We start from the raw sequence: 19,038 nt of genomic DNA on the forward strand, positions 1-19,038 counted from the left end.
GTGAGTTGACGGCTGCGATAGCGGACGCCGATGAAAACGCGGCTGCAAATCTGTTCTGTTCTCAATAATTAACGACTTGTTAACTGGGGTACTTTTTGTGCACACTTTTTACACCCCCTATGTTGTGGTGTTATCACGATTTGCACTCTACAGTGCCTCCAGATGTTACCCTTTTAATATTGGCGAATACTGATCAGAAAAGTGTATAAATTGTATTGCAAACGATATTAATATACTTGAAGGGTTACTTTATTTATATCGTTAAAACATATATCAACGAAATAAAGGATTCAACATGTTACAAAATGGGGCAGTTATATTAAGGAGAAACATACATATGTCTAATTCATAACGTTACAACTGTCATTCCCATAGATGTCTAACATTCATGTGGATTACCTTAGATCACCACTAGATCAGGGTAGGTTCACATCCAGTACACTTTTCGTTATATATAGAGTGATCTTAAGTTTATGACTAATAAATTTGCGTTATCTCCAGCAAACCGTTATTTTTTGATCCTACATTTTATGTCCCAAATTCTCCAAGGTGATTTATTGTTACTTAACTACAGAGGGTTATAATTTAGAAAAGTCAATTGCACTGTATTAGTGTAGGCTAATAGACGTTTTGATGTTCGTGTCTCGAGATAATAAGAGGTTTATTTACCGTTAAACAATGACAAAAAGGTTTCATGAAGAAGCTATGAGAAAAACAAACAACAGCAAACTCCCCATTATTCTTCATCCTTAACAATAATTAATTGAGTTTGTTATTAATAATTACAGGAACTATAGCGTTTATGCTTTAATTAATTCATTGTTGTGCACGCAGAAACACGATGCTTATGCCAATTAACGTGCGAAAATGGATAATGATTATCTGAAGCCACACCCGCAATTAAAACTAATTACCCACAGTTCTTCCAATCGACCTTCTAGACGCTAGACGTTTAAAAAAATGTATCGCGTATTTGTTGTTTACTCATTAATCGATCGACAATTAAAAAACGGCCGCGGATGACATTATTTTGTCCCTCTTACGTAATGGATGGAGGCGACTGGATGCGCATCGTGGGATTTCGTCCCGCGATCCGTGAAAAACGAGCTCACATTTCTGCTGTCCGATCTAGTGGGCCGTTTCGATCGACGGCTATTCTCCTGACGTTCGTATGTCGCAGCCAGCTTGTGAATAGTTGAAGTATGCCTAATTAATTTCTTATTATTTTGATTTGATTAAAACATACGATGACGCAAGTTTATTTTTAGCAACAAAATCCTATAGCTACAGGTACTTACTACTGCGAACTTTACATCGCTTATGTTATGTTTTCTGGTGTTGAAACTTTATTATTTAATATGAAATATTATTCTGAAAATTCATTTCTGAATTAATGAGGGAAAAATTGTTGCTGTTGTCACACCCTCGCCGGGAATCGAACCCGGGACCTTTGGCTTTACGCACCAATGTTCTGACCACTAAACTACGAGAGGTGACAACAACAACCACGACCAACCGACCTACAAGGTTAACGATCCGTCGAACTAATGTAACTATATACTGAATATACTATGATTAAACATACATATAATTTAGATATCTTTTAGAAGTGAGTTAGTTTAATATGAAATATTATTCTGAAAATTCATTTCTGAATTTTTTACCCACTACACGCTACCTCAAATTAATGAGGGAAAAATTGTTGCTGTTATTATATAATCCGTAATTTTGTAGAACTGCTGCGTGTTATTGCATCCAATAAACAAATTGCAATTGTTTAATGTGCGATTGTTAGAATTTAAATCAAATTCACTGAACTAACATTTTTATGTTATTAAATCACCTCGATCAGGAAAGTCTATTGCGTTTACCAAAAACTATTAATATTGTCACAATATTGACATAAAGCATACTGCTTCAAATAAATAAAGGTGGCAAAACTTTCTTTATTCTGTTATTTAATTATTTGTATTGCAGGTTATAATACCTCGCGAATCATTCATCAAACTGTCATCGTCAACATTAAGCTATCCTTATTAAGCTTCATTTGGCTTACGATGTATCAACACCTGTGGTGGATAAGCCAATCTTATATGGTATCGAAATATTTTTTGGAGGATGTACACAATACAATTACTTTATTGTGGTAAATAGTAGAGTACAAACTGTTCATTTAAATGCAACGTCGATTACTAAGATGACGTTTTTATGGCAAATCCATATAAAGTATTGCAAGGTGTTTATATAGATGTTAATTACGTAATTTTTACCGAGAAAACTAGGTCTGTCAATGTCTATAGGCATCAGTTCATCAGTTGCAAGGTTACACCAGGTTTACATAACCAATTTTTTATTTGCGAAAACAATCCATCCTTCAATATCTGCCTCGATAAATCACTTTACGCTGTCTTAATTTTAACAGATAAATACATGTATATATACTTAAATAGACGCACAGGTATATGTATGTGATAATTTGGTAACGTTCCGGGGAAGTATTTTAGCGTTTCAAATGTAACAACCATCAAAAGTTTATTCATGCCGCTATAGACGACAATTTTTGTGTCATCATCTTGACTTTTTAAAAATGATGTACTTAGTTTAAATATATGATAGTATTGTGTAAATTTCTTTTGGATGTAGAAGTTATGGTTTTTACACACTATCACCGCTATTTTTAAATCTTCACATCCAAGACCCGATCAACATCATTAAAGACGGTAGAACTGTAGGGATAGATGTAGAGGAGCAAAAGATTAGGATGCTTAGATTTGCAGATGATGTAGCAGTATTAGCATCTAACAAGGAGGACTTGAGTTAGAGATAGCTTTAAATAAAATGGAAGCGATATTGACAAAATAGTATTGTAGGCAAAGAGCGAAATATAGGAGAAACAGGAGTTAAGAGGAGTAGAGGTAGAGTCAGATTCGATTACTGTCCGCAAATAGTTAAGGATGTGGGATGTTTTAGTTTTAGGGAAATTCGAAGATTATCTCAGGATAGAAAGGAGTGGAGGTGCGTGTCTAACCAGGGAGGACCTTTTGATGATGATGATGAAGAACCGCATTAGGGACTATTCATAACATACAAAAGTCATCATCAGTCCTAAAACTGGTTGGACACAATCCTTCATACTTTCGTAGCACCCCTAACTATTTGTGAACAGTAATCTAATCTAAGTCTACCCCTGCTCCTCTTAGTTGTTGTTTCTGTTTCTAATATCCCTTATATATAATCTAACTATCCCTTCATAGCTGAGGAGGTATCCTACCAACCTGTCTCGGCTATTTCTTATTGAGTTCCATGACACTTTACGCTCTTCTACTCTTTCTAATAACTCCTCATTTCTAACCTTCTTCATCACGATATCGTCGTCATTTGCCTGTAAAACTACATTTCGAATGCTTCTAACGTTTTCTTTTCCCCCGCGTTGCATCATTTCACAATCGTATTCCAGACATATGTACATCTTTAACAATCGCATTTCTAAGTGTAGGTAAGTGAGGGTAGATGAATCCTTTATCGAATTTCTACGTGGGGCTAAGTGTGGAGTAGATAAACCCTTGAATCTTTAATCACTAAGTGTTGTAGATTTACAACTATTTGAAGACAGAAACGGTCCAGAGTCAGTTTTACAGAACTGACTATAAAAATTGACGTGGACACTGGATGAAGAGGAACGGTGGGAATATTGAATATAAATGCAAACGAATCGATTGAAAAATGTTAAAAGGCAAGAGAACTAGATGAAATAAGAATAATAGAAGACGTTTATGAAGGCTGGACTGTATGAAGCATACAGCGATGTCGCATCTTATATGGTATTATGACGGTCATAAGCGCAAGTAGGGTTCGGAAGAATTTCTTTCATGCCATTAAGTACCCATAAAGAATGAAAATTAGAGAACGTGCAACGTAGTGAAAAGTCGGATGAAAGAGGCGCTGTCGTCAACTTTTATGAGAGGTCAGGAAATGTGTTTTTCGTGTGGCCACGTGGGCGACTAATTTCGACTCATAAGTCCGCAGATTTACGATTAAACGGAGTGGGGAGACGACTACATGCGTTTCGTTTATGTTAATGGGCAGGCGTGGGCGTACGACCACTTTTTTCGGGTTCGCGTTGCAACAGCATCCACAACAACAACAGCAGGGCAGAAGATGAGATGTGTATCGAAACAAAACGAGCATTTTGCTCAACTAGAAAGCTCACCCACCGGGTAATACCAAAATGCACCGTCACCAAACCATTGCTCCACAATTGGGCTCGCCCCAGTTACTTGTATCCAAATTCTAGCACCTCCTTACTTCAGGTTTACACTAAAAGGAAATTTCATTCCCGTTTTTAGGTGGGAATAAATACGAAGCCTCTTTTTGTTGTTTTACTCTAGTTGTTTTGCTGGACGGTTAAAATAGTGAATCAAAATGACTTTAACGGAGTTGCAACCGTGTTAGGGATTAACGTAAGTTACGTTGTTAAACATGATATTTGACAGTGCATTTCGTGTCTTCACGGACTGAACAGACATTTATTCATGGGCATTATTCATAAGTGTGACTATTAATGTTGTAATAATATGCAAATGACTTCTTACAAGTGATGATCGCAAGATTAGAGCCCCCGGCCGGGGGTCAATTGCCTCTAATTTTGTGGTTGTCCCATGACTATTTTACGTAAAACCGGTGAGACGCTTTACATTTGTACCGTTTTAAAATGACAATTGTACTACAATAGTTCCTGATCCTTATCCGCTTTTTGATGGTTTAAAATCCGTTTAAGGACTAGATGCGCCAACTATATTAACCTCGCTTTAAAAAACACGACCGTAATTGCGATATGTTAAAATCATATTTAGATGAGATGTCTGGTTTTGTCCTCCCGCAACATTTTAATCCTTGAACTCGTACAATAAATTGTGGCGAAATAACTCTTTTTGTTTTTTCTGTGTGTAAATATTTTTTCTAATTTTATTTCATTTCAATTAATATTTCATTTCAAGTAATATTTCCTTTCAGTCTAAACTCTATTGTTCTTTCAATCACTTTTACCTGGAAATCCAACTTCAACCATACCTGCATGCACTCCCATACTAATATCTGGTTTTACCCTTAATTGTTTTCTCTTGAATTCTGTACTATCTAATTCTGTGTATTCCTAGAAACTAGTGTCTTCACCCTCTCTCTCACTACTTTTCCTTCTAGAACATTCTATCAAAATTACTAACAACCCTATCCTATAAATACTCGAAAATTTCTTATCTCAAAACAGTCTCTCGTCTACCGCTATCACCACCATTCGTAAGTGCCTTTATCTACTCTGTTGTATTGTTGTTATCTTTGTTATTGTTACTATTGTTGTCTTATCTTGTTCTTTCTATTACTTTGTTCTTGTTGTATGTTTCACTTCTTGTGCCTTTTTGTTACTGGTGTTTCCGTTTTGTTCTGGTTATTATAAATTGTTATTTGTTATTATTAGTGTTTTTTTGGTATTTAAATAATATCCACCAAAAGACACTAAAAAATAATAAAAGCTTTATAGTTAAATGTGCAGAGTCACATTTCTAATTTAAGATGGCCGAGACACGGAGATACGGCTTTGGCTACACACGTGGTGCCCTTTTGATAAGGGGCGAGATGACACGATCTGACTATTTGCTTGCATAATTTTATTAGCATAGAGACAATGGGCCAGTACGGCCCATGTGCCGCCTCGCCAAATGTTAATCTAAGCAGGCCTAGCCGGACGGGATGATGGTCCTTCGAGCCGGCGCTCAACGCTTCCCCTTGCGCCTTCAGTTATACCTTTGCCAGTGGCGTAGTAAAAGTACATGTACCATTTATACAAAATCTTGGTAAATTAAAAAAGAGTGCGGAATGGCCGGTCACACGGCTCACGCGTGCATTACTAAAACATAATTGTATTAAAAGAGTTCAATATCTGTGATGATTATTATATAAATTTTTTGTTAGATTAATTCATTGAACTCGATTCTCCTATTTACTCCGCGAGGTCTACCACTGGACCTACTCTATTATTAAATAATGCGAGACTGATATTAACATATAATATGTTATTATTCCCATTTGATGACAATGCAAGGTGTGAGCTATACCGTTGTTCACTTAACTCGCTGAAAAACTTTTTTGAGTTCGAATGTTATAGTGACAGAAAGAACAGCTGTGAACGATTTTTTTAACACTTGCTGATTTACACATATAAAATGTTAATTATGTACTTTATGTGGTAATAGACTTCTAAAGATGTAGATCTATGTAGATATAGTAATGTTCCTTTTAATAGCATTACAACTTTCAATTTTAATGATCGCATCAAAACCCATTGATCTCGAGCGCTCGTATTACCTATACCAAAGTAAGGTGCATTTTGATACATTTATATATTAGGATTACTTTCTTTATTTTAATACAAATATAAATTGATGAGATACATTAATCTGTCTAGCTCGCTAAACCCAGATCTTCTTGAAGTGATGAGCCGCAGCTCCCTGGGGAGCGGAGCAAATGTTATTTAAATTGTGCTTAGGAATAGTAGTGGATGCAATTAATCAAAACATAATAACCGTGTTTATTTTTTTTTTTCACGCTTGTGCTGTTAAAATTAGCAAATGCATGCTTTGACGTAAGTATGTCGTCATAAGGTCGTCAGTCCTAAGACTAGGTCTAGGTAATCTAGGATCTACCTCTACCCTTCCTAACTTCCGTTTCTGCCTCTAATACGTCTCTGATTGGACCTTCATACCTGAGGTGTCCTACTAACCTATCTCGCCTAATTCTTATTGAATTCCATAGAGTCCCCTGTTCTCCTATTCTTTCTAATATCTCTTCGTGTGTGCATATACAATGTACAAACGATGTACGTTGCACGCCAAATTAATATTGTGCAACTAATTAAATCGGATCGATGATTTCGTTGAAGAATAAAAATTCACTGTTTTACTTAAAACATTTAATTGAACTTCTATTCTAATCACTAAAAACTAAACTTCAACGTCTAAATTAACACTATCAAAATTCGTCCGACTATGGAAACTATTTTGGATGGTTACTGGATGCAAAACTTACTTGTTTGAAGGATGAAATGTGAATGTCTGAATCTTAATGTATTATGAACTCTAACTATGAACAGGTAAACTGCTGAATATCATTCTAGCGGGGGTGAATAACTAGAAATGGAAAGCCCTAACATTAAATGTGAGCACAATAGCCATACAACATTTCTTTCCAGTTTATAAGGGTTCTGCGAATACCCAGGTAAAATGTAAACTGGTCCTGTTGTTACTAACTTAGACACTATTTAAAATTATAAATATGAATTTAAATTAAAAATATTTCAGTACACAAAAAAGTGAAAAACTTAGGACTTAACATACAAAATTAGAAAAAAAGGGAGCCGTGAGATTTTGACTTGGGTTCCAAGGGAGCCGTGATTTCAAAGTTTAAGAAGCACACTATACTTCGCGCATGTAGGCTTAGAGAGTGTAGTTATTATATTATTTATCACAATGAACTATAGAAGAATAAGATAGAGGGGTGCATACAATAATTAATGAAATACCTGTTCGAGTAATTGTTGCAAAACTCTCCATTAGTAATGAGTTGGATTTGCAAACTGGGTGGTTAACATAAATTGATCTGTCTATTTATATGCACATTTCTGGTAGATAGATACGAACCGAATCGATTATAGGTGTTGACAATAAAGTGGAATAATTTGAATATGAAAAGGTGTAATTAATTATTTGCCGTTATTATGGCCCATTACATTACCATTTAATAGATATGCAAGCAGGCAAGGTTAAACAAGATGAGAGAGAATTAAAAGTGTCGAGTTTCATCCTTAGTTTGCATTTCAGATTCGATTCTTCTTGCTGAATGGCAAGTACATATATTAACTTCTCAACTGAATACAATGGATGAGCGTCCTCGCGTGCACAAAACACCGTAGATCATCATTCAAGTTTGTTGTATTAACGAATGTTGAATGATCATGCCAACTTTTATTTGTTTTATTTTATCATATCTCATACACCTAATTATTTCGATTAAGTCTATTGAAAAGGAACTCCACAAAAAAGTAATAATAAATATTGAAAATTGAGATCGTGGTACAAGAATATTAAACCAACAGTCTCTCCTTAAGTTACCATTACCATTAACACATTTGATAGAGTGAGTACTATCAACGCCAGGCCTGAGGCGCTTCTCTAGCTTATTAAAAATATTTGTGTGTTAAGAAGCTAATCTCGTCTGTATTCGTATCCAAATAAAAAGAAAACGAAGTTAATTTCGCCAATAATCATTGACTAATTACGACTTTTCTTCTAAAAATTGATGGGACTATTGATTGGTTCTGCTGATTAATATTTTATTTACTGTTCAAGCCACAGTTTGCTTCCATTCTGCTCATATAAAAATAAGGTAATAATTTCTCCCGAAGATATTCGGAGGAGAGGGGGGGTTATCGTACCCCATAATTGTTTGTAAAATATATTTTGAATGATCCCATTGTTGTGATTCAAGTTGGGGTTCACAAAGTTAAACCGCATTAGTTCAAAACGATTTCTCAACAAGTCTGTCGTGGCACGCATATTCTTTTGTTGATGTGGAAGGTGGGTCTGACAGGTAGTTCCTAACAATGCGCCAATTGACGTCGAAAAAGCGGACCTAATTGCCTAAAAATTAGGCCGTGTTGTCCTCTGAAGCGAACAAGAACAAGAATAGAAGTAACTTTCGCTGCGGTCGGATGTCACACAATTAGAAATTGGACATGTAAATGGCATCAAGAAAGCCGCAAATGGTATACTCTATCTTCTTGTAATTACGTTGAAAGTGTATCAACTGGATATGACAATTTGCATTTTATGTAACCTGTTTGACGTGTTATACCACATCTAAAACAAACATATTACAAATTAGCCTCTTTTGCCTAACCCAAACATATACTAAATGAAAGAAAACTTATTTTACTGGCTGTTTTTATAGCATAAACAACGTGTTTATACTCTTTCTCTTTCCTTCTGTATGAAGTATTCAGTGTAAAAAGCTTAATAGAAATAATAAATAAACGTTCCAAAATAGAATTATCTTTATATCCGGTGTCTTTCAATGAAACAAATGCGAGCCTTATTACGATTTTGTGCATTTCTTAATCTTTTAAACAGGGATGTCTAATGATCTGCACAACATATTTCGACTAGTTGTTGCTTCCATAAATAATTAACCAACATTATCCGAATATAATGTGAATACAGTAATGAAGATGTAGTGTGTAGAAGTCCTTGTTTCATAATCGCGAATGTAAAGGGGTTCATTACTAATATTGTACTCCATTCAGTACTTCTCTTAACAGGTGTCTTTAACTAAAGGTTCATTTCTGTTAAGATTCAGATCATGATCATCATTATAAGCTCGTCAGTCCTAAGGCTGGTTGGACACGCACCTCCACTCAACTCCTATTCTGAGCATTTCGCATTTCCCTAAAGCGAATACATCCCACATCCTTAACTATTTGTGAACAGTAATCTAATCTGGGTCTACCTGTACCCTTAACTGCTATATCTGCTTCTAACTAGCCCTTCATGTCTAACGTGTCCTACAAACCTCTTCATTTCTTGCCTTCTCTATCCATGATATCCTCATCATTCGCCCTGTAACACCACATTTCAAACGCTTCTAACCTTTCCTTCTTTTAATAATCTTTTTTGAAATCCTAAATGAACCGTTCGCGAGCACAGTACTGACTTCTTTTTGGGCATTATCCTCTGTTATATATCTTCATCCAATAGTGTTGTCAATACCGCTTCCATTTTATTTAAGGTCACCTCTAACTCCTCCTTGCTAGATGCTAATACTGGTATATCATCTGCAAATCTAAGCATACTAATCCTTTGCCCCTCTATATCTATCCGTACAGTTGTACTGTCTGTAATAATGATGATCGCATCTTCGATGTATAGATTAAAAAGTAGCGGTGACCGTGTGCATCCTTGTCTGACTCCCTTCCTAATATTTTCTTCTTTACGTTGCTGTTCCAGCTCTGTAACTGCCTGTGGCTCTTTATACAAACTAAATGTCACTAGCTTCTATCTCTCCAACTCATCCCTACATTTCTAAGTATATTTAATATCTTGTCCCATTTAAAATTGTCAAAAACTTTTCCCAAATATACTAATTCTATGTACGCCCCCTTTCCTTTTTCTATCGTTTTCTCTATTATTACCCGTAAAGCTATAATGGCCTCCCGCGTTCCTCTATTTCTTCTAAATCCAAATTGATCTTCCCCTAATACTTCTTCCGTTCTTTTTCCCATCCTTCTGTGTACCATATTTAAAATTTATCTGCATATATTTTGTAATAATTATTTATTTGCATTGCGTAAGTGTTCGAACTATAAATATTGTTCTAGTGCAAACAATCGTGTCAAATAATTGAAAATACATTTGCGACAAAAAAAGGGACAACGTGCCGACCGAATGACAGTCTTTTTGTACTACGCGTCGCACTCGCCACTCAGCCATTGATGCATGACCTTTCTATTGGCGCTGTTTTGTTTCGGTTCTACTTTCGTTTTCTTCGATTCGTTGTTTCTTTTTTTTCCGTCGATTTTAACGGACGTGCCCGTCCCAGTCAACGGAGGAAGACAGTTACCGTTTTTAGAGCTTTTTTCTGGGCACTTTCCAACCGCATCTCGCACTTCTTGCGTTTTACTTTGAAGGAAGAGAGCACTTGGCGCGTGACCGTCTGTTTTGTCGTTTACGGTAAATTGGTAGCCGATGGCACGGTGAATTGGATGGAAAACAGGAGAAATTTTTAACACAAAAAGTGCGTTGTTTTGCAGAACATTACTAGATTAGAACAATTCAGCAGTAAGTACTTGTCGCAGTTGCGAATCATTTTTTGGACGATGCGGTCAGAAAGAAAAGTCAGAAGAATATTTATTTGAACCAAACAAGCAGCTGCACCTTTCTTCATCTCGAGACCATGTCAAATCTGAATCACTTTCATAAATTTACGAAAAATGTTCTGAACTAATACTCGTCCAGTCCGCTCCTTCATCACATAGGCATGCACTTCATCCTATTGAAATCCTAGGTGGTAGCTAGACTCTTTCTATCGAAAACAGGTAGCTGCACCATTCATCTCGAGACCATGTCAAATCGGAATCACTTTCATAAATTTTCGAAAAATATTCTAAACTAATACTCGCTCCAACATTATATAGGAATGCACTTCATCCCATTGGAATCTTAAGTGGGAGCTAGACTCTGTCTATTGAAAACATTAACTGCATTCATACAAAACATTGCCAATCCCGATTGTACACTCCTAGCACACTATAGCATCCAGAATCTTTCCGTTGCCGAAACAGACAAATTAAAGTGGCATTCATTGTTGGTCTAATTGTAACTCTTCAGCCCGATGACTAGTTAGATACCCACCTTCATTTCATGCTATCTTAAGCCAATCTTCGGAAATCGGAAAACTACAGCAACTTACATCTCTAATTATCTACGAACAATAACCTAATCTAGATCTACCTCTCCTCCTCTTATATCTCCTGTTCCTCCTAATAAATGTCTCTAACTATTCCTTCATGTTTGAGAAAGTGTTCTACCGTCTCCTATTTATTATTGACTTCTATAGCAGCCTTCTGGCCTCCAACTGTTTCTAATACTTCCTCATTTTCAAAGTAAAAATTGGAGACCATGGCAAATGACTAATTGACTAAAAAGAGATTCACCCAAATTACCACTATAAATTGGTTATTGCGGACACGTGTTTCGCCTACTTTTTAATGTGTGTTTAGCCTCCTCATTTCTAACAGTTCCTATTTACGGTAACAGTTTAACATCTTCATATAGCATTACACCTCACGCTGCTAACTTCTTCCTATCAACAGCGCTCATACAGAGCTCCAAGTAATAATCTTCTTCAAATTTTCAAATTAACCGAACGAGAACACAAAACCGAGTCTTTTTTGTTAAAAGAAATCTGACCTGTGCTTCTTGCTGTCCATATACCTATCTGATGACTCCGTAAAGATCGAAAATCGGCAACTTCTTGTAGTTCTTCTATTTCCATACAAGCTTGAACCATAGTACATTTCAAATAAAAAAAAAAAAGGGAAAGGGTCCCGTGCTCATTCTCTGAATGTTTCTAAAATGCCATAATTCTTCATTGCCGTTTTGCAACAACCATAAAAGACCTGTCGTATTCTATTCGTTTCCATTCCGGACGATAACGTTTAGTAAGTATCATATGTAGTTACAATTGCGAAGCAGAAGTCCCACGTCATTGTTCCAAAAACAATATCAAGATTTCAAACTTCCTCCCGAACTAGCCGGCGGGATGATGGAATTGACCCCAATAATCCGGATAATAAGAAGAAACGGTTTCAGTAAATGGCGTGTGTCGGCAGGAAAGACAATGGTCGCACTTCTCAGAACGTTAGGTAATCCGTTTAAAGATTTCCCATGTCTCGGAAAAAACAATAACCGTTCGCATTATCAATTTGGACCACTTACCATATATACAAGTGTTTTATAAAGTGCCTCCATTTAACACAACGATACGATTTGGCACGCTATTAACCTCGAAATTTGTTTGTTCTCTTTAGAAAAGTTTAGCTCAAATGTATCATCAGAAATGAAGACCTTTTAAAAAGATGAGAAATGTGAACTTTGAAAATATATGTCTATACTCCATGGACTTTGAGGATCCAAATCCAAATTCTACATGAAGTTGGTATTTAGGAAGTCATTTTGATTTTCTGGTCTCTTACAAAATTAGAAGGCATCATTTCTTTGGGATGTTTTTGGATCTTTGAATCTGCTGGTCGAAATTAGTTAGATCTGTAAATCGCTAAGTACATCCACATGTTGTGGTTAATGTGAGTAATATGACGTGATATGTTGATACTTTGACCAGCTAATTTATCAATCATAATCTGATTTGCTTTTCTAATAAATGAAGACAAATTATATATGCGCACTTGATGTGTCATATGCATGACATCTAAATTGATGTAACAGTCGTATTAAGTGTATGGCATTTGTTATAAACAAATGCTTACATTGCCAGTATGAATGCTCATAGACCACTAACAACTGGTATATTTACTTGGCTACGTAATATTAGATACCTACATGATTCTTGAGATAACAATTTGCGATTCGTCATTAAAAAGATGACGTTGCCGTTGCCTGTTGTTGTTGTTGATTTTCAGTGTGCAATTTCAATTAAATTCCAAAACGGTTATTTAATTTCACGTTAGAGAATAAAACATTTCTCGTGTTTCATTATGCAAGAAGTTAATTTTGTCAACCTTCTGCTGTGCTAAAATAATTAGGTGTCTTCGACATCAAGCCAATTAAAGGAATCACGCTTTCTGAATCGCATCAACCATCAACCTGGTTATCGGCAGATAGATTGTGTTCCATTGGACTATTATCTGTAAAAGGTCATCACCTCAACGTGGCTGTTACCTATTTATTCTGTTTCCACTCTTCTACCGTTTGAAGTTAATAACCTCCGCAAAACATCCACCTGGTCTATAATTATTGACTCACTTCCAATCAACCACTTACATTGCTAAACCCTTTAAAAATAGAACGAGGTGAATATTTTTAATGTGTCTCACTCACAACTTCCATTTAATAACGAAACTCTGAACGAAACGGTGATTAACGTGTAAAACTAGCTCTTAAAGAACAGGAGTATAACGCGACAACAAATGTGAGGTTATGTAATTCAGTAGCTGTAAGCATATTCGTGTGCTTTCTCCATTCAAATGCAATTTCTGTTAACTTGGTCCTTTAAAAACGACCCCTGGTTGCTCTATACATTGTAAATCATTGGAAAAAATGACAATTAACAGTTAACTAATAAATAATAAAACAATTTACAAAGGAACAATAACTCAAAGAACATCTAAACTGCTTGCAAACAGTCGGTAGCGATATTTAATGTTTATCTGTCTTTTTGCTGTTGAAATAGCGGATCAATTTTTTATGATTCGTCCCAATTAACCTAAATCATGTTGGATTTCGTCACTGTTCGGGCATCAATGGACCAGTTGCACAACTGCTGATTGATATCATGGCATGTGCGCAGAAATCACCGTAGCTAATTATATACCTTTTCATTTCAAAGATAATGACGATAATATTTCGGCCATAAAACTGTGCGAGACCCAAAGATTGAGTAGTTATAGTTCAACCAGTAATTAGCGATCTCGGATTAATTGCAACTTGGGGGACAATTTTAAGAATCCGAATTAGCTTTACTAACTTAACCCACCACGTTAATTCAAATCAGATATTTCTAGATACCACATGATTTAAGTGGGTTACCTGGATGTGTTCTTCATATATAGTCATTATCCATACCAATTAACTCGAATTTCTTCATTTCTCAAACTCGAACTTCCCTCTAATTAGAGATACGAGTGTAGATTTTGTCTTTTTACTTGGAATTTCTTCGGAAAAAATCAGCGCCGCAGCGATAGTCAATGACTCGAGATTTTAAGCAGTTTTCTCTGAGATACTCTATATTGTATGACCTATAGAAAACATCAAAAAAAAAACCTCTAGGTTAAGGCAGGAAGAGACAATACGAACGAAAATATGTACTTAGATTGTCTATCATCATTATCTGAGATTGTAAAGGTTACGTAACAGTAATATACATAGAACCGATGCCTTGCAAACAAAAATTGAGAAGCGTGAAAGTTAAGCCGAAAATTTTTTTAACTCCATTAGCAGATTTTCGACTTTCAAAATTGAGAAAATATTTTAAAGTGGGTATTTAATACCTTCTAATATTCGAAAAAATTTAACGTACGCCTCGTGCATGGTCGAATTTAATAATCTCAGCATTGGTCCGCGCCACCGTGAAAACGGAAGCAGGCTGCCAACTTACAATATCTAATGGATCTATGTAACGGGTAAATTGTTACGTAGAGAATTTCTGGTCTCGCATTATTGGTCGTACCATGTTCAATCTAACGGCATTTGCTACGGTACAGGGGGTGAAGAGCTAGGCCAGTCTTTCGTTAGCCCAGAGATGCGGCAGATCAGATAAAAAGGGAGCGATCACGCCCGGCACGCGTCCAGCTTTAATTACTGACAGGTGAAGTAATGGACGATGTTATGGTACTCGCGCGCCCGTGACGTCATCGAATCGCGAGTCAGAGGTCGCACGTGACGGTGTTAATGAGCACACAAAACACTCGCCAACTGTGATTAGGAAGTACGTTTGAGTTAATAACTAAGATGACCAGCGGGCGGGAACTTAATTATATACATACTTTTTTCTTTTGTAATAATGATACAGTAACCAGTTTTCCTTCTTGTGGATATAAATAGTTCAAAAGTTCAAAATTCTGACCATTATTACGAGTATTTAAAAAACAGGCAAAGCTCTTAAACAGCTTAGGATAGTTACTGTATTTACGCATTACTTAAGTCATTATCAGAGCAATTGATGTGGTACTTTCAAAGCTTACAAAAATACGTTAACTGAGATCGAGTTAATAAACGAACAACATTGACTCATATTCTTAGAGTTCTTGAATTGTCCTTACTCATAGCTTCCAGGACTGTAGGATGACTTTTGATGATATAGCTAGATGTAGCAGACAATTTTGTTTCTAAATTTTCGAATACTCAACAAATAAGTATGTTAATAGGTTCTCATCAAAGTTTAGTAACATTCATAGTGGTATATAACTAAATAAAAGTACTATTCCGACTATAAAAACTTTATATCTTTCACTTGATACGCAGAAAAGGCGAATCACGTTGGAGACTTCAATGATGAGTTAAGAAACGAACCCTTTTCTGTTTTCCATTTTTAATTCCATAAAACCACAAGACATTGTTTCAGTTACTTCTTTCGAATAATTTCGTTGATATCAGAGAAAGTAGACGATAAAAATGTCAATTGCACAGCAAGCAAAATATAAACTGCAACATCAGTATTTACCTTTTATCGTAGGCGTTCCAAACACAATTTGTTTCAGTAAGCTTCAGCTACAGATATCATTTTTCTTTTAACATCTCGACTAGTCCCCGATAAAATTTATTGCTTGGTTCAGCTACCATAAACGTTGTATGATACAATTTGCGATAAGTGTACCGTGATGATTCATATCCATTTTAAGACACTTATTATCTTAGGAGTTAGCTTTTCGCTCATCATGTGCCTTACCAGGCGGGAACGGTAATAAAATAAGATACTAAATCGCATTTCGCTTCGCTTATGAAACGTAACCCTGTTACCGACAATTAAGCTAATAGATATTTTAATACCGGTTATAAAGGCACCTAAGTAATTAATTAAAGCTCTACCTATCATTGCCCCTTGTACAGGCGCTCCAAGTAACCCATAACAAGTATTTTGGATTTTATAAGAGACAAGTCGTAGCAATTATTCTACTGATGTTTTTAAACGCTATTAATCGCATTCTTCTTCTTTTTCTTCATCAGAAATATGTGTCACAACTTTATAATTTATTTAAAATTAAATTAGTTGCTGCTAGGGGTTGTTTTTGTGTGATTAAATTGTAATGAACAGATACGAACCTTTCGTTATCGATCTTCCTTCGGATTTTAGTCCACCTAACTAGTAACACTTTACAGGTGATTCCCAATTATCACAGAAGTTCAGAGTAATTGTTATAGTTCACTTACAAAAGTGTTTGAAGAGTTTATTTCTTTGTAAAAGTCATACACTGAAATGGAACTTGATCGTCTACACAAAAGCAATCACTAGAGAATCGTTCTGGCTTTAAACAGTTGCATCGGAACGTATTGGAGACAGGACAAAGTAAACAATGCCTACAAAATATGGAATAGTAACTTCTGCAAATCTCAAGGAATTCCAATTACAGTTAGATAAAGAGTCCGTATGCATCTGGGGTCACGATTGGATGAATTGACCACCACGCCTTCTAAATCCAGCACAAGAACACCTGCGGGCTCCGCGATGCTCAGCGCTTTTTTTTGCAGTATGCACGAGTGAGCACACTTCCTAGAGCCTTTTCGTCAACACCCGTTCCACTTGTTTGTCGATGCCTCTGCCGAAGGAGGACTGGGTTACCATACTAATTGTTGGCCGCATTTTGTTAATTTCCCGCTGAGATGTTTCACAAAACATGAACCTGTTGCTGTTGTTGTTGTTGTTTTTTTATTGCCTTTTACTTTCGTATATGCGACGCGTTTCGTACCTTTCTTATTTTTGAGCTTTATTACCAGATGACGAAACGTATGTACGCGAAAAGGAGACTTCGATGAGAGTGCAGGCGAGAAACCTTCTCGTCTTCAAAAGCCCTTCCCACTGTTTATCACATTCAAGTACCTTCGTCGACATGTACCACATCCAAATGGATGACGGGCGCTCTCTAAATGTATAACAATTATTCTAAATGGGAATATTGTGCTAATTGTGTCTGACTGAAGCTTTTCGTTAAATGCTCCAGGGTGTTGCACAGTCACTCCACTTTGTTCGCGTTCTCGTGAATATCACGAAATTGATTATCCTTTGTAATCTAGGGTCCTTTCGGGAGTCACTGTTTGGCACTTTCTCGATTGTCACTAAGAAATATTGCACTGAATCGAACTGGCCGTGTTGAAAAGTTCGCGGTTTAAAGGAGCACGTGCGTGGTTGATTCAAGTGGGCAGAGGGCACGTGCGATCCCGGCAACGTCCGAGGAAGCACTGGACCAGGCTGCTGCTATCGCCAGCGGTAAATAGCGAATGCTCCAGTTTGCGTCTTAGGCGGCTGCGGTTCCACCGGTACACACGGCAGCAGAGATCGAAAGTGGTTCTTCCGAACGCGCTTCATGTGAGTGAGGCGTGGCGGTGGCGACGGCGGCGGTGGAGACGGACGATTGTGATGACGGTGACGACCGCCGCCCGCCGCGGTGGCGCTCGTGTAGTTCCTGTCGTTACCGTTTCACGGAGAACAGTTGCTCTCCGATATTCAGATGAACGCTCTTGTGGCTTACAGTAGCAACTCACGAATCCAAAACCCACAACTGTATGTTCCACTCAATCCTTTTCCATCGTATTTTCTCAAAAAAAAAGATACCCATGTAGATCGTCCACCTAATGATCCATGCTCTCATATGTTAGAAATGGTTCGACTTTTAAAAGTGGAAATGTTGACGTCAAAATCAACTTTTCTCATATTCACACTAAGTAATTGAAATGGCAGTACCAGGACATGACTCAAAAAACCTCAACCGTAGAATTTTGCTTCCAATGTATTTAGAACTCCTTCCATCAGATCTTATAAAAATATATCGGCTTTTTGGTGTTAATGATCCATATCTCGGGTTTTGAAAGAAGAAATACTGATGGCAGGAAATTGGAATTATTATGAGAAATGTATAGAATTTTCTTGATTTTTCGTTTTTCTTTTTGTTGACCGTTAGACGCTGAAATGCAAATAAGGTACTATTACAATAATTTTCTTGAGTTGAGCTCAAGAAAGTGCTTATTGTTGTTGTATATCGATCGAGTATTTATTTATGTAACGGATTTTTCTATTGTAAAGTAGATTAATGTAACAATCGCTTGACTGGTCACTAAAAAATAATAATCACGGCAATTGAAATAATTATATGGAAATTGTATTATCATTACATTAAGGTAATTGCTAATAATAAGAAAGTTGCAAGTGAAAACGTTTCTAATCATTTTCTGCTACCTACATCATTTACAGCGCCCACTATTCTTCAACGCGTATTTAATATTCAATTAGCAAGTGTTAAACTCATTACAAAAATAATTAATAATTAAACGAAAAGCAAAGACAATTATTCATCGCCACAACTCAATTAATGCCTTTCCTGCACAGGAAGAGGCTGCTCCATTTTAATTAAAGGATCGCACAACGTTTAAACAGGTCTGTCAATAAGTTTATGGAAAATTAAAATCAATTTTTAAGATCGATGTTTTCATGGTGAAGTACAGCATTTGATGTTAAAGAAAAAAAATCGTTCTTGACAGATATTGA

At 36.4% G+C, this 19,038-nt stretch overlaps 1 protein-coding gene across 1 annotated transcript in view; it reads right to left on the reverse strand.

The window, feature by feature from the left end:
- The window catches only part of LOC108742210 (MDS1 and EVI1 complex locus protein-like), an 89,881-nt gene extending 72,063 nt beyond the window's left edge, over positions 1-17,818 (reverse strand). The window contains exon 1 of the mRNA XM_018477304.2: positions 16,602-17,818. The gene's annotated coding sequence lies outside the window, so the exon portion shown is untranslated. The remainder of the gene's footprint in view (positions 1-16,601) is intronic.
- Between the last annotated feature and the right edge of the window lie 1,220 nt (positions 17,819-19,038).

This window comes from Agrilus planipennis, unplaced genomic scaffold (assembly GCF_000699045.2).
Source record: "Agrilus planipennis isolate EAB-ADULT unplaced genomic scaffold, Apla_2.0 scaffold3, whole genome shotgun sequence".
NCBI classification, from domain to species: domain Eukaryota; kingdom Metazoa; phylum Arthropoda; class Insecta; order Coleoptera; family Buprestidae; genus Agrilus; species Agrilus planipennis.